Below are 13096 nucleotides of genomic sequence, written 5' to 3' on the forward strand. Positions count from 1 at the left end.
CCAATGCATTTTCTTGTCACTTCCCTTACTACAAAAGAAAAAGGGCGGAAGCAGGTTTGCTGTGGAAGATCACTTGTATTTGCTTAACCTGAATGTGGTGGTATGAAATGGGATCCTACCTGAAAATAGCAATCTCAAAGCCCACTGTTGCCTCTGAAACCCAGTTGCTGGTTGGCAACAGTGCAGTAGAACTATTGCCTTCAAGCCCTGTGTTCTGTCTTTATTTTGCTAAGATACAATATAAAATAATATGTTGAGGTCTGAAAGCCTCCAACCACATAAAATAAAAACCAGCAGAAAGGTGCACAGCTTCATCTCAGAGGAAATCCTTTGGGAGGTACATAATTCACACAATTCTTATATAGCCATATGCTCTTGAAGGTGACTAGCATGGGTCATTCATTGATAGACTTATTTGGGTTAAACCACAGAGCCTCTTGGGCTTGCCAATCAGAAGGTCGGCGGTTTGAATCCCCGCGACGGGGTGAGCTCCCGTTGTTCAGTCCCAGCTCCTGCCAACCTAGCAGTTCGAAAGCACATCAAAGTGCAAGTAGATAAATAGGTACCGCTCCGGCGGGAAGGTAAACGGTGTTTCCATGCGCTGCTCTGGTTCGCCAGAAGCGGCTTAGTTATGCTGGCCACATGCCCTGGAAACTACGCCGGCTCCCTCGGCCAATAAAGCGAGATGAGTGCCGCAACCCCAGAATTGTCCGTGACTGGACCTAATGGTCAGAGGTCCCTTTACCTTTACCTAGCATGGGTCTTTCATTGCTAGACTAATTTGTATAAGTTATGAACATTCGCAACATGCTTAAAATGTCTCTCTCTCTTTGCCAATCCAGACACATTGCTTGAGCTTCAGTGTAAAGTGCAATTTCCCAAACCTTCATATATCATTTTTGAAGGCTTATTCCCCTTAAGTCCTTCCAGAATCTGGCAGTTCATGTTCTTCCTCCTGTCAGTGTATAATGGATCTTAATTATTCCCACTAAATAAGTTCAATAGAGCTAGCTTTCATAGTCCCCCACCTCCCTGTTTGCCTGCTATCTTTGAAATTTCAATGAAAACAGAACCTCAGTGTTTAGAAGCTTCTATGTAATCCTACCATGTGGGGAAAATACCCTTTGCCTCTTCATCCCTATCTGGCAAGTAAGTAAGTAAGTAAGTACTTTTTGTCCATTTTTGCTACGTAAATAGGTGTAAAATACAATTTTTTGCTTGATTTTTAAGGATGTTTTTCTAAAGAGTGCTAATTTTCCTACACAGGCTATTGTTCTTATTTTGCAAGTCCCTATTAGTTTCCCATATACAAACAATTTTAAACCCATATCCTCTTTAATTAATATGGTGGTTATAACAGATTGAGGTTGAATCCTGACAAGACAGAAGTACTGTTTTTGGGGGACAGGAGGCGGGCAGGTGTGGAGGATTCCCTGGTCCTGAATGGGGTAACTGTGCCCCTGAAGGACCAGGTGCGCAGCCTGGGAGTCATTTTGAACTCACAGCTGTCCATGGAGGCACAGGTCAAATCTGTGTCCAGGGCAGCTGTTTACCAGCTCCATCTGGTACGTAGGCTGAGACCCTATCTGCCTGCGGACTGTCTCGCCAGAGTGGTGCATGCTCTGGTTATCTCCTGCTTGGACTACTGCAATGCACTCTACGTGGGGCTACCTTTGAAGGTGACTCGGAAACTACAACTAATCCAGAACGCGGCAGCTAGACTGGTGACTGGGGGCGGCCGCCGAGACCACATAACACCGGTCTTGAAAAATTACATTGGCTCCCAGTACATTTCCGAGCACAATTCAAAGTGTTGGTGCTGACCTTTAAAGCCCTAAACGGCCTCGGTCCAGTATACCTGAAGGAGCGTCTCCACCCCCATCATTCTGCCCGGACGCCAGATAGGCGGGGTATAAATAATAAATTATTATTATTATTATTATTATTATTATTATTATTATTATTATTATATCAAAAATCCAAGTAAATGTAAAATCATCACAACCCAGCAAAGCCCAATGAATTACACACAAGACCCAAAGACAGAGGCAACAATGAACAGCGGAATACCTTTATCTCTGTTGATGGCTTTTTCTGAGAAATGAAATGGAGGTTGGTTGTTTTTTTAACCAGATCATGACAAAACATCAGGAATGGAGGGAACAGATAAAATTTGCAATACATGTTAAAACTGGCCTACAACCGCCACTGGGCCATCATTGATGTCAAATGACAGTTGTGACTTTTTTGGTCCTTCAGCTTATTTATTTAAAAGCATTTATAAACCACTTAATGTTTTTAAAAACTCTTAAGCAATGCATGATATAAACCAATATGCAATATTGTATAAAAAATACAACAGAGAGCCAGTGAAACAGTTTTTAGAAGCATATAAGATCATATAAGAATTAATAAAAGGAATTTGTGGAGAATACAGAATCACAAAACAGGGCCCGGTCATATGGAGGGAGGAAAACCTGGGCCTAAAGATCTGTCATTACAAGATGTCAGAAGGAAGTGATGCTGATAAGGTAAAGGTAAAGGACCCCTGGACAGTTAAGTCCAGTCAAAGGCGACTATGGGGTTGCTGCGCTCATCTTGCTTTCAGGCCAAGGGAGCTGGCGTTTGTCCACAGACAGCTTTCCGGGTCATGTGGTCAGCAGGACTAAATCGCTTTGGACGCAAAAGAACACCGTGATGGAAACCAGAGTGCACGGAAACGCCGTTTAACTTCCCACCACAGCAGTACCTATTTATCTACTTGCACTGGCGTGCTTTCAAACGGCTAGGATGGCAAGAGCTGGGACAGAGCAACGGGAGCTCACTCCGTTGTGGGAATTTGAACCAGCAACCTTCTGATCAGCAAGCCCAAGAGGCACAGTTGTTTAGACCACAGCGCCACCCTCCAGGAAGCCCTGGCCGCTTCTCCTGATACATGTGTATGGCAGCAGGAAGAGCATTCCATGGTACGGCAGCAGGAGCGGAAAATGTCTATTCTGATACAGTGGTACCTCAGGTTACATACGCTTCAGGTTACAGACTCCGCTAACCCAGAAATGGTACCTCGGGTTAAGAACTTTGCTTCAGGATGAGAACAGAAATCGTGGTCTGGCAGCGTGGCAGCAGCAGCGGGAGGCCCCATTAGCGAAAGTGGTGCTTTAGGTTAAGAACAGTTTCAGGTTAAGAACGGAACTCCAGAATGAATTAAGTACTTAACCCGCGGTACCACTGTATTCCTATGGGCAGAATACCATAGACAGAATTTCCCCGGCTGACTGCAACATCGCAACCATTTGACAGTGACTCCAACAGTGTGACTGGTCGGCCACTACCCTTTTTGAAACAAGGCATAAATCGCATCCGGTGTGGTTGGGTTGAAAGGACTAGATCACTGACAGTCTATGCCAAAGGTTTTCAACCTTTTTGAGTTGACCCCTAGACCAGGGGTCAGCAACCTAAGGCCCATGGGCCAAAAGTGGCCCATGGAGGTTGTTTGGCCCACAAGCCAGCCCTGAACCGAGTTGCCCGCTCGCGTGCTGCGCTAAACCGGCGCGGCGCAGGGACTTGCTTCCGTGGTGCTGAAAATCGTGTCTGCGCACTCGCAAACGCCAAAAATCACACACACACATTCGATCCGGTCCACGGAGGAATCTCCGCATGACCGATCCAGCCCAGGCACGATAAACCTTGCCAACCCCTGCCCTAGACCAACCATATTCTTTTTGAGGCACCCCTGTGGGGCTCAGGAGCCAAGTTACAGGGAACCAGGCAGAGAGCCTTCTCAGTAGTGGCACCCGCCCTGTGGAACGCCCTCCCACCAGATGTCAAAGAGAACAACTACCAGACTTTTAGAAGATATCTGAAGGCAGCCCTGTTTAGGGAAGCTTTTAATGTTTAACAGACAACTGTATTTTAATACTTTGTTGGAAGCCGCCCAGAGTGGCTGGGGTATAAATAAATTATTATTATTATTATTATTATTATTATTATTATTATTATTATTATTATTATTCTTCCCTGCCTGCAGGGCTGACAGCCCCTCACCCTTTTTCAAACATCCTCCCTCAGCCTCCTCTCCTCTTCCCTCTCCTAGGGAGTCCTCTGGGCAGCTGCTGCCGCCGCCCTGGTCTCTGAGCTGTTTCTGGCTCCCACCCCATAGAGAGGGACCATTCGCCTGCGGAGCTTATAGTCAGAGCTGCTGCAATAAACAGCTGTGCAAGCCTTTGGGAGGCAGAGACACGAGAGGGCATCAGAGGTGGGAGGGAAGGAAAGAAGGACAGAGGCCAGTTGCCCGCAGCACCCTTGACCATCATTCAAGGCACCCTGGGGTGCCATGGCACGCTGCTTGAAAACCACCGGTCTATGCTAACAACAGGAAGCCAGTCGATTCACAGACAGAGCGGAAGCCATTCAAGAGCATATGCTAGCTTCCCAAGGCTTTGAGTGCACAGAGCTTTTTAGCAAATAACCAAAAGACTATTTCCATTCATGGAGCTGCCTTTGAGCAAACACGCCCTGAAACCGTAGCTTGCGACCCATTCCACCCAGAGGCAGGGTAACTATAACAAAACTGTTGCTTGCATCATGTAATATTTGCCAGGGGTGCATTCTGAGCCCCCTCGTTTCCTCTGTCCCTTTTCTGCTTCTGTTTGTTCATTCCTCCAATGAATGAAAAGCTCTTGGCTCACAGTGAAATGGTTTCGGGACTAGAGATACAAAATAAATGTCACGTCCAGGGTTTATGACGTGAGATCTGAAAACATTTTGGAATAAACGGTGGCTTCCTATTTATTCTTCCAAATTGGATTTGGAATCGCTCTTTTCCATGGTTTTGTAATCTCGCCGTTTATATACAATCTGACAGTTTTTTAAATAGCTTATGTTTTTCTCAATGGCACACTTTCTGGGAGCCTATTTTACCAAACTCTTCAAATGAGGGAATATCAGTGAGACTATGTGGAGCGTATGGCATAGATCACATCTTTGTTGCCATTTGAAGAGTCTTCAGGGACCTGTGAAAATGTGGAGAAATGGCTTATTATTATATATATATATTAAAAAAAACATGCTTAAAAGTATAGCGTACAAAGACTACAACAAGAGAAAGTCAAGCTATAACTGGATATATAGATCTTTTAGTTATATTCTTTGGTTACGTTAAAGATTTTGTCTTGGAAGGAGGTAGAGAGATAGTAATAATAGCTGCCCACATGGCCATCAGCTATAACTGAAGAAAAAAGAAACAAACCCACATTGGAGGACTGGATTTTAAGGATGTGGGAAGTGGTTCAAGCAGTAAAGCTGACAGAATAAGATTGATTGAGAAATTGAGTTTGCTTGTAACAAAACAAAATAACGTTGAACCATATGCACTGTTAGGAACACTGGTTAACCATACAGAAGACTACTGAAACAATATTTGCATAGTGGCATTCTGCATATGTATATGATTTACCCCATATATAATGATGATGATGATGATAAAAGTTACTAAACTCTCAAATAAAACAAACCAACAAACAAATAGAGACATACCATAATCTGTCATGGCTGCCTGACCAGCTCCAGCTTTTGCAGAATCTGACTGTGTTCTCACATCACGAGAAACTGGGATTCCTGACTTACTATAAATGAGCCATTTGCTGGTGCAAACAATAGTTTCTTCTTTCCTTAGTGCGAGTGAGAAGATCTTTCTAGAAAGGGTTAGGTTGTTATGACACCTGAACCAGGATCCTGGTACATTTCCGAGCACAATTCAAAGTGTTGGTGCTGACCTTTAAAGCCCTAAACAGCCTCGGTCTAGTATACCTGAAGGAGCATCTCCACCCCCATCATTCTGCACAGATACTGAGGTCCAGCGCCGAGGGCCTTCTGGCGGTTCCCTCACTGCGAGAAGCGAAGTTACAGGGAACCAGGCAGAGGGCCTTCTCAGTAGTGGCACCCGCCCTGTGGAACGCCCTCCCACCAGATGTCAAAGAGAACAACAACTACCAGACTTTTAGAAGACATCTGAAGGCAGCCCTGTTTAGGGAAGCTTTTAATATTTGATAAATTACTGTATTTTAATATTTTGTTGGAAGCTGCCCAGAGTGGCTGGGGAAGCCCAGCCAGATGGGTGGGGTATAAATAATAAATTGTTGTTGTTGTTGTTGCTGCTGCTGCTTCCAAAGCAGCCAGGATCATGCAAGGACAGACTGAGGGAGATCTGCCTTCAAGGTTGGTCCACAAACTGTGGCTTATGCAGGACACAGCAGGTAGGTTGTGGAGCAGAATAAGCTACTGTGAATTTGCAGCAGCATTGTAAAAACAACTGCTCTGGTTGTTTACTACCAGGCCAAACCTAAGGTTCTATTCTTGATTTATGAAGCTATCAACCAGGGATGGGGAACCTTTGGTCCTCCAGATGTTGCTGGACACCAGCTCCTATCAGTCTCCCAGTCAGCATGGCCAATGCTCGGGGATGATGGGAATCATAGTCCCACAACTTGTGAAATGACACAGGCTCCCCATTGCTGCCCTAAACAACTTGGGATTATTGGGAAACAACTAGGTTATCTGAATGTCTCCCGTCTCCCGTACGGTCCTGCCCTGTTCCCAATGCTATTTAGCATCTATGTCAGGAATGGGAAAAACAAGGGCCACATTCTCTTTTAAGTAACCTCCTGGAGGCCACATCCTGGTGGTTGGGGCCAGGTGCAAAAATGAGCTGAGCAACAAGTGAGAACTTCACCTTTGTACTGTAGGCAAGTTTCTATTTCCAAGCTCAACAAACATTGTAAGTTAATAAATGAAAGCAAATAAGTAAAACCAGGATTTTTTTCCAGCTGGAACTTGACAGAATTCAGTTCCAGCACTTTCCCAGTGGCTGCCATTGCCATTCTAAGAGAATGGCGTTCATGGTGAGTTCCAGCACTTCTTTTTCTAGAAAAATAGCAAAGAGTAAAAGCAAAAGAAAAGAAAAAAGCTAAATGGAAAATAAAACACACATCACAATGTATCTCCTTGTACTTTTATCCTCACTCTTTGGTTCTTGGTGTCTTTCTTATCAATACTTCTGTCTTCCCTGTATCAAAGTATCACAACTACATGATATGGCCTATCAGCTGTGCTTCTTCAAGTATCTAAAGAAAACAGAAGCATACCTCTCAACTGCTCTGATTAAATCAGGACATCCTGTTTCGGGGCGCCGTAATTTAACATGAGTCATGTGACTCACACGGGAGTGTGTCCCTGAAGATGTGCGTCCCGGTTTTTCGCTGTGGCATGTTGGAGGGTATGCAGAAAGTATAAATAATAAGGGGAGTTGCGATACAAAAAACTTTATTGCCTGGAAATCTCCCTTTTAACTCATTCTTGGTATACTACCTCAAAAAGAAAAAAAAACCCCGAAGGGTATTAGGTTTAGAGATGTGGAACAGCCTTTCCTAAGCTAGGTCCCTCTAGAAGCTGTTGCCTTCCACTTATTTCAGCTCCAGGTAAGTGACTGTGTGCAGAAACTAGCTTATTGCAGAAATAATAATAATTTATTATTTATACCCCGCCCATCTGTCTGGGTTTCTCCAGCCACTCTGGGCAGCTCCCAACAGATTATTAAAAACACGATAAAACATCAAACATTAAAAACTTTCCTAAACCGGGTTGCCTTCAGATGTCTTCTAAAAGTCAGATAGTTGTTTATTTCTTTGACATCTGATGGGAGGGCGTTCCACGGGGGGGGGGGGGCACCACTACCGAGAAGGCCCTCTGCCTGGTTCCCTGTAGCTTCACTTCTCGCAGGGAGGGAACTGCCAGTGTCTGGGCTGAACAATGAGGGTGGAGATGCTCCTTCAGGTATACTGGGATGAGGCCGTTTAGAGCTTTAAAGGTCAGCACCAACACTTTGAATTGTGCTCGGAAACGTACTGGGAGCCAAAAAACCCCCTTATTACCCACACTCCTTAAACCTACTTGCAAGGAGGACAGAAGGACCATATCATTGGCATATAGCAGGAGAGAGGTTGGAATACTATTTGATAAAGAAGTTGGAATGCTATTTGATAATTTCCTACCTGAGGTTTGGGTATGAAGCCTTCTAATGAGACAAAGCAATCTGCCACCAATACGTGTGCATTGTGGGAAATCTCTCTTAAACAAAAATGTGCTGTGTCAGGGCTGCCTCTAGGTCCCAGCTCACAGAGGACCAACGCCAGGCTGATATTATGTACAAAAGTCTTTATTGAAGTATAATTTCCATTTTAAAACCAGAGCGTGCAACCCTACGTCTAGACTCTAGATCGGCGAAGTCCTATCTGAATCACTTCCCCTTCCGCACCAGTTTAAGATCCTAGCCCTGCTCCACCTTCTGCGCTGCTCTCTCCTCCTCTGGGTCCTCCTGCCCTCTGGGGCATTGCCCTTCCTGGACTCTTCCGACGCTGAGTCGCTTAGCTCCTCCCCTTGCCTCCGGCGTGCTTTAGGACCCGGTTCCCAATCCTCACTCTCTGCTGTCCCGCGCTCCTGTACATTTGAACTTGCTTCTCGCGCCAACCCAGTGACCTTTCTCCTAACCGTTACACTGCTTCTATCACTGCTTCCCTCTTCCGTGACACTGGCCGGATCTGACCTCCCCTCCATTGTACGACTCTCCGAGGAAGGCGTGGTCAGCTCTGCCTCGTCTTCTCTCCCTGGTGGGGGAAGTACTGGTCCCGATGCCTGAGACCCTTCCCCCCCACTCTGCTCTGGTGGGGAAGCTGGTCCTGATTTCCAACTACTGCTCTGGGAGTCCCTGCTGCCCCCTTGCTCCTGGGACGTTCCCCTTGGGACCCCCCTGCCCCTGGCCACTGGCGCTCCCTTCTGTGAATCTTCCGATTCGCTGGAGAGGCTTATGGAATCCCTCGGACCACTGTCTCCTCCTACACTGCCCTCTGATTCCTCGCCCTCGCTCTCCATCTCCCATCTTCCCTGTGCCTCTGCTCCTGAGCCCCTGACATGCTATGATGCCCATGTGCCACTCATATTAATGATGCAAACTTTTCCAGAGAATGCCCCCGTTACTTCATAATTCATTGCAGTCGTGCAAGAAGGTACGAAGGCAGAAGTGATCTGCTTTACCAAGAAAATCTAGGCAAAAAGCGCCATCAGCAAAATATAGTGAGAAAATTTGAGGACTTCCACTCTCCTCCAAAAAAACAAATGTGAGCTTTAGAGAAGTGATTTTTCTCTGGATTCACAGAATTATGGAGTTGAAAGGGACCTGGAGGATCATCTAGTCCAACCCCCCATATGCAGCTGTCCCATAGCAGAGATCGAACCTGCAACCTTGGTTTTATAAGCACCATGCTCTAACCAACTGAGCTATACAGCAATGGAATATAATGGGACAAACGGTCACATTTCACCTTTGCATCTTTTGTGGTCTCCTTCTACCAGCTGATACTACTGACATTAAAAAAAGCCTCCTGCAGGTTAAATGCAAATACCATTTAAGATCATATCTTGCCCTGTAACTGACAATGACAAAGCTGATATTAAGCTAGTCTACTATGCCAGTCACCAATTTGCACAGCAGGAGAAGAGACATTTGGAAGAATTTGGTGCTGTGGATTAAACCACAGAGCCTAGGGCTTGCTGATCAGAAGGTCGTGGTTCGAATCCCTGCAACGGGGTGAGCTCCTGTTGCTCGGTCCCTTTTCCTGCCCATCTAGCAGTCTGAAAGCATTTCAAAGTGCAAGTAGATAAATAGGTACCGCTCCGGCGGGGAGGTAAACAGTGTTTCCATGCACTGCTCTGGTTCGCCAGAAGCAGCTTAATCATGCTGGACACATGACCCAGAAGCTGTCTGCAGACAAACGCCGTCTCCCTCGGTCAGTAAAGCGAGATGAGCGCTGCAACCCCAGAGTCGTCCGCGACTGGACTTTACGGTCAGGGGTCCTTTTACCCTTTACCTACAACATTCTTAACCCATTTTACATATTATAGGAAACCAAGAGAAGAGTTACAACCAAACACATTAGATATATACAGTTAAGTGCTTAATTCGTTCCGGAGGTCCGTTCTTAACCTGAAACTGTTCTTAACCTGAAGCACCACTTTAGCTAATGGGGCCTCCTGCTGCTGCTGCGCCACTGGAACACGATTTCTGTTCTCATCCTGAAGCAAAGTTCTTAACCCGAGGTACTATTTCTGGGTTAGCGGAGTCTGTAACCTGAAGCGTATGTAACCTGAGGTACCACTGTATATATATTTACACAGAGAGAGAGACAGAGACAGACAGACAGACAGACAGACAGACAGAGAGCTTACTGTTATAAAAAGTTTTGAGTCTGCGTGCAACCTTACAAGTTGTTTTGTCTTTTGTAAACTGAAAGCATGATAGTCCTTTCAGGGAGCAGCTGTTGTGAAAAGAACAAAGTGTCTTATAGCAACTAGCGTTACTGAGACTGGATTACTGCAATGCACTTTCTGTGGGCTGCCCTTGATCCTGCTCTAGTCCTCCAATTTGTGCAGAATGCAACAGCTAGACTTCTGATGGGGGCACATAGCTGCCCACATGCAACACCATTGTTAAAGCATCTGCACAGGTTGCTTATCCACTACTGAGCCAGGTTCCACATCCTTGTATTAATTTACAAATCCCTGAATAACTTGAGTCCAGAATGTCTTAGGGATAGCCTGAACCTTTCAATGTCAGCTCAGCCACTGAGATCATCTGTAGGAGCGTTGCTGGTTGTCCCGAGTTGGGGAGGCTCATTTGACATGGACACAAAACAGGGCCTGCGAATGCTTTGCCAGTAGGGATTCAGCAGGTGCCTTCTATCAGAATCTTAACTTTCAAATGTTTGCTGCAAACATATTTTTGCTGCTAGCCTTATGCAGACAGGAGGAACCTTTTCTGTTAATAGTCAGCTGGTGATCTGCTTTTGTAGTCTGCTGCTAAAACAGTTGAGCGCATATTTGTGGGGTAACCAGTCTCATATAACCAACATGCTTAAGTCTAATTTATGCACAAAGGGGTTAAGACCATAGAGTGAGCTGTCCTGCCAGGTAAGTTCACTTCCCCTCACCTTGGGAGGAAGTAGGTAATCAAGTCTTTGTTCCCTCCCCAGGTTACCAGATGAACTCAACCTGTGAAGAGGCTAAACCAGTTGTTCTGCTTAGCCACTTGGCTCTCACAAGCCATTATTGAGTTCCCATAACAGTAATTTAGGAACTTTAACCACTTTGGAACTAAACCAAATTTTACTGCACGTGCAACCTTTCTGACTGATGTATAATAAAGCACATGAACTTGACCTTTGGGGAGTTTGTAAGTAAACCATTTTTAGCCTACAGATTGTGTGGTCTTTTCCTATGCTGGGAGAAGAGGCGACTATTTTTGGAACCCACTTGGAAAGACATATTTTTAAAATCTAATAACCTATATTTTCACACTTTGCTGCATGTTTCGTGATGTTAAATCACTGTCGGGGTTTGCTCACCATGGAGTACTTGCCCCCAACCAGGATTTGGCATCTTTTCTACTTATTTTTCCTTGAACTATCAGCATTACTATATTGCTAATACTACTTTGAAGTCATCCCCTTTTCTGTCACCCTCGCTCCAGCAGACACCCAGCTTTTACTCTACCAGCCCAGCTTTTGTTGTTGTTTTGTTGTTTAGTCGTTTAGTCGTGTCCGACTCTTCGTGACCCCATGGACCAGAGCACGCCAAGCACTCCTGTCTTCCACTGCCTCCCGCAGTTTGGTCAAACTCATGTTTGTAGCTTCGAGAACACTGTCCACCCATCTCGTCCTCTGTCGTCCCCTTCTCCTTGTGCCCTTCACCTTTCCCAACATCAGGTTCTTTTCCAGGGAGTCTTCTCTTCTCATGAGGTGGCCAAAGTATTGGAATCTCAGCTTCAGGATCTGTCCTTCCAGTGAGCACTCAGGGCTGATTTCCTTAAGAATGGATAGCTTTGATCTTCTTGCAGTCCGTGGGACTCTCAAGAGTCTCCAGCACCATAATTCAAAAGCATCAATTCTATTTGCCAGGAGGTAATGGGCCCAGTGGCCATGATCTTCGTTTTTTGATGTTGAGCTTCAGACCATATTTTGCACACTCCTCTTTCACCCTCATTAAAAGGTTCTTTAATTCCTCCTCACTTTCTGCCATCAAGGTTGTGTCATCTGCATACCTGAGGTTGTTGATATTTCTTCCGACAATCTTAATGCCGGCTAGGGATTCATCCAGCCCAGCCTTTCGCATGATGAATTCTGCATATAAGTTAAATAAGCAGGGAGACAATATACAGCCTTGCTGTACTCCTTTCCCAATTTTGAACCAATCAGTTGTTCCGTATCCAGTTCTAACTGTAGCTTCTTGTCCCACATAGAGATTTCTCAGGAGACAGATGAGGTGATCAGGCACTCCCATTTTTTAAGAACTTGCCATAGTTTGCTGTGGTCGACACAGTCAAAGGCTTTTGCATAGTCAATGAACCAGCCCAGCTGGGTGATGCAATTCAGCTGGGGCTGGAGTGGCAGTTGTTGCTGAGTCATGGCTTCAGTCCTGCAAGAAGGCAAGAAACCACAGGAGTCCCACCGAGAAGCTGGCAACAGCTCGCAGCTGGTTCCTCTTCCAAAGTTCCTGGAGTCTTTCCAGAACTGGTGGCAGGGAAGACGTGACAGGCATCTTCCTTTTGTCACACTCCAGTCATGACATCACCACCAAAGTGGCAAAGTTCTGTGCATCACGGTCTACTACTAGGAACTGGATGACTAAAGCTTCTTTACCAACCACACTTAACAACCAATAATTCAGTCTAGTGCCATGGTTACCAAAGTAGGGCACACGCCCCACAGGGGGGCAATTTGATTTTTAAGGGGGGCAATTTGAGAATGAGTTATTCAGAGTGAATGGCCTTTTAGGCTTCCTTCACTTTTTGAATAACAAGTATTATATGTCACTGGGGTGTGTGTGTCAGGATTTTAGAGATGCTTAAGTGGGGCATGGCCAAAAAAAGGTTGGGAACCACTGGTCTACTGTGATCATCACACAACACATGTAAAAATCCTAGCTCTTTGCCATACTTTTAATCCCAAATAGCCTTTTAATGACCTGTACACTGTAAAATAGGGACGCG

General features: G+C 45.4%; 1 long non-coding RNA gene across 1 annotated transcript in view; it reads right to left on the reverse strand.

Annotated features, from left to right (window-relative positions):
- The window catches only part of LOC309329022, a 114034-nt gene that overhangs the window by 32863 nt on the left and 68075 nt on the right, over positions 1-13096 (reverse strand). The window lies entirely within an intron of this gene.

Source organism: Podarcis erhardii (assembly GCF_964252035.2).
Source record: "Podarcis erhardii genome assembly, chromosome: 14".
Taxonomy (NCBI): Eukaryota; Metazoa; Chordata; class Lepidosauria; order Squamata; family Lacertidae; genus Podarcis; species Podarcis erhardii.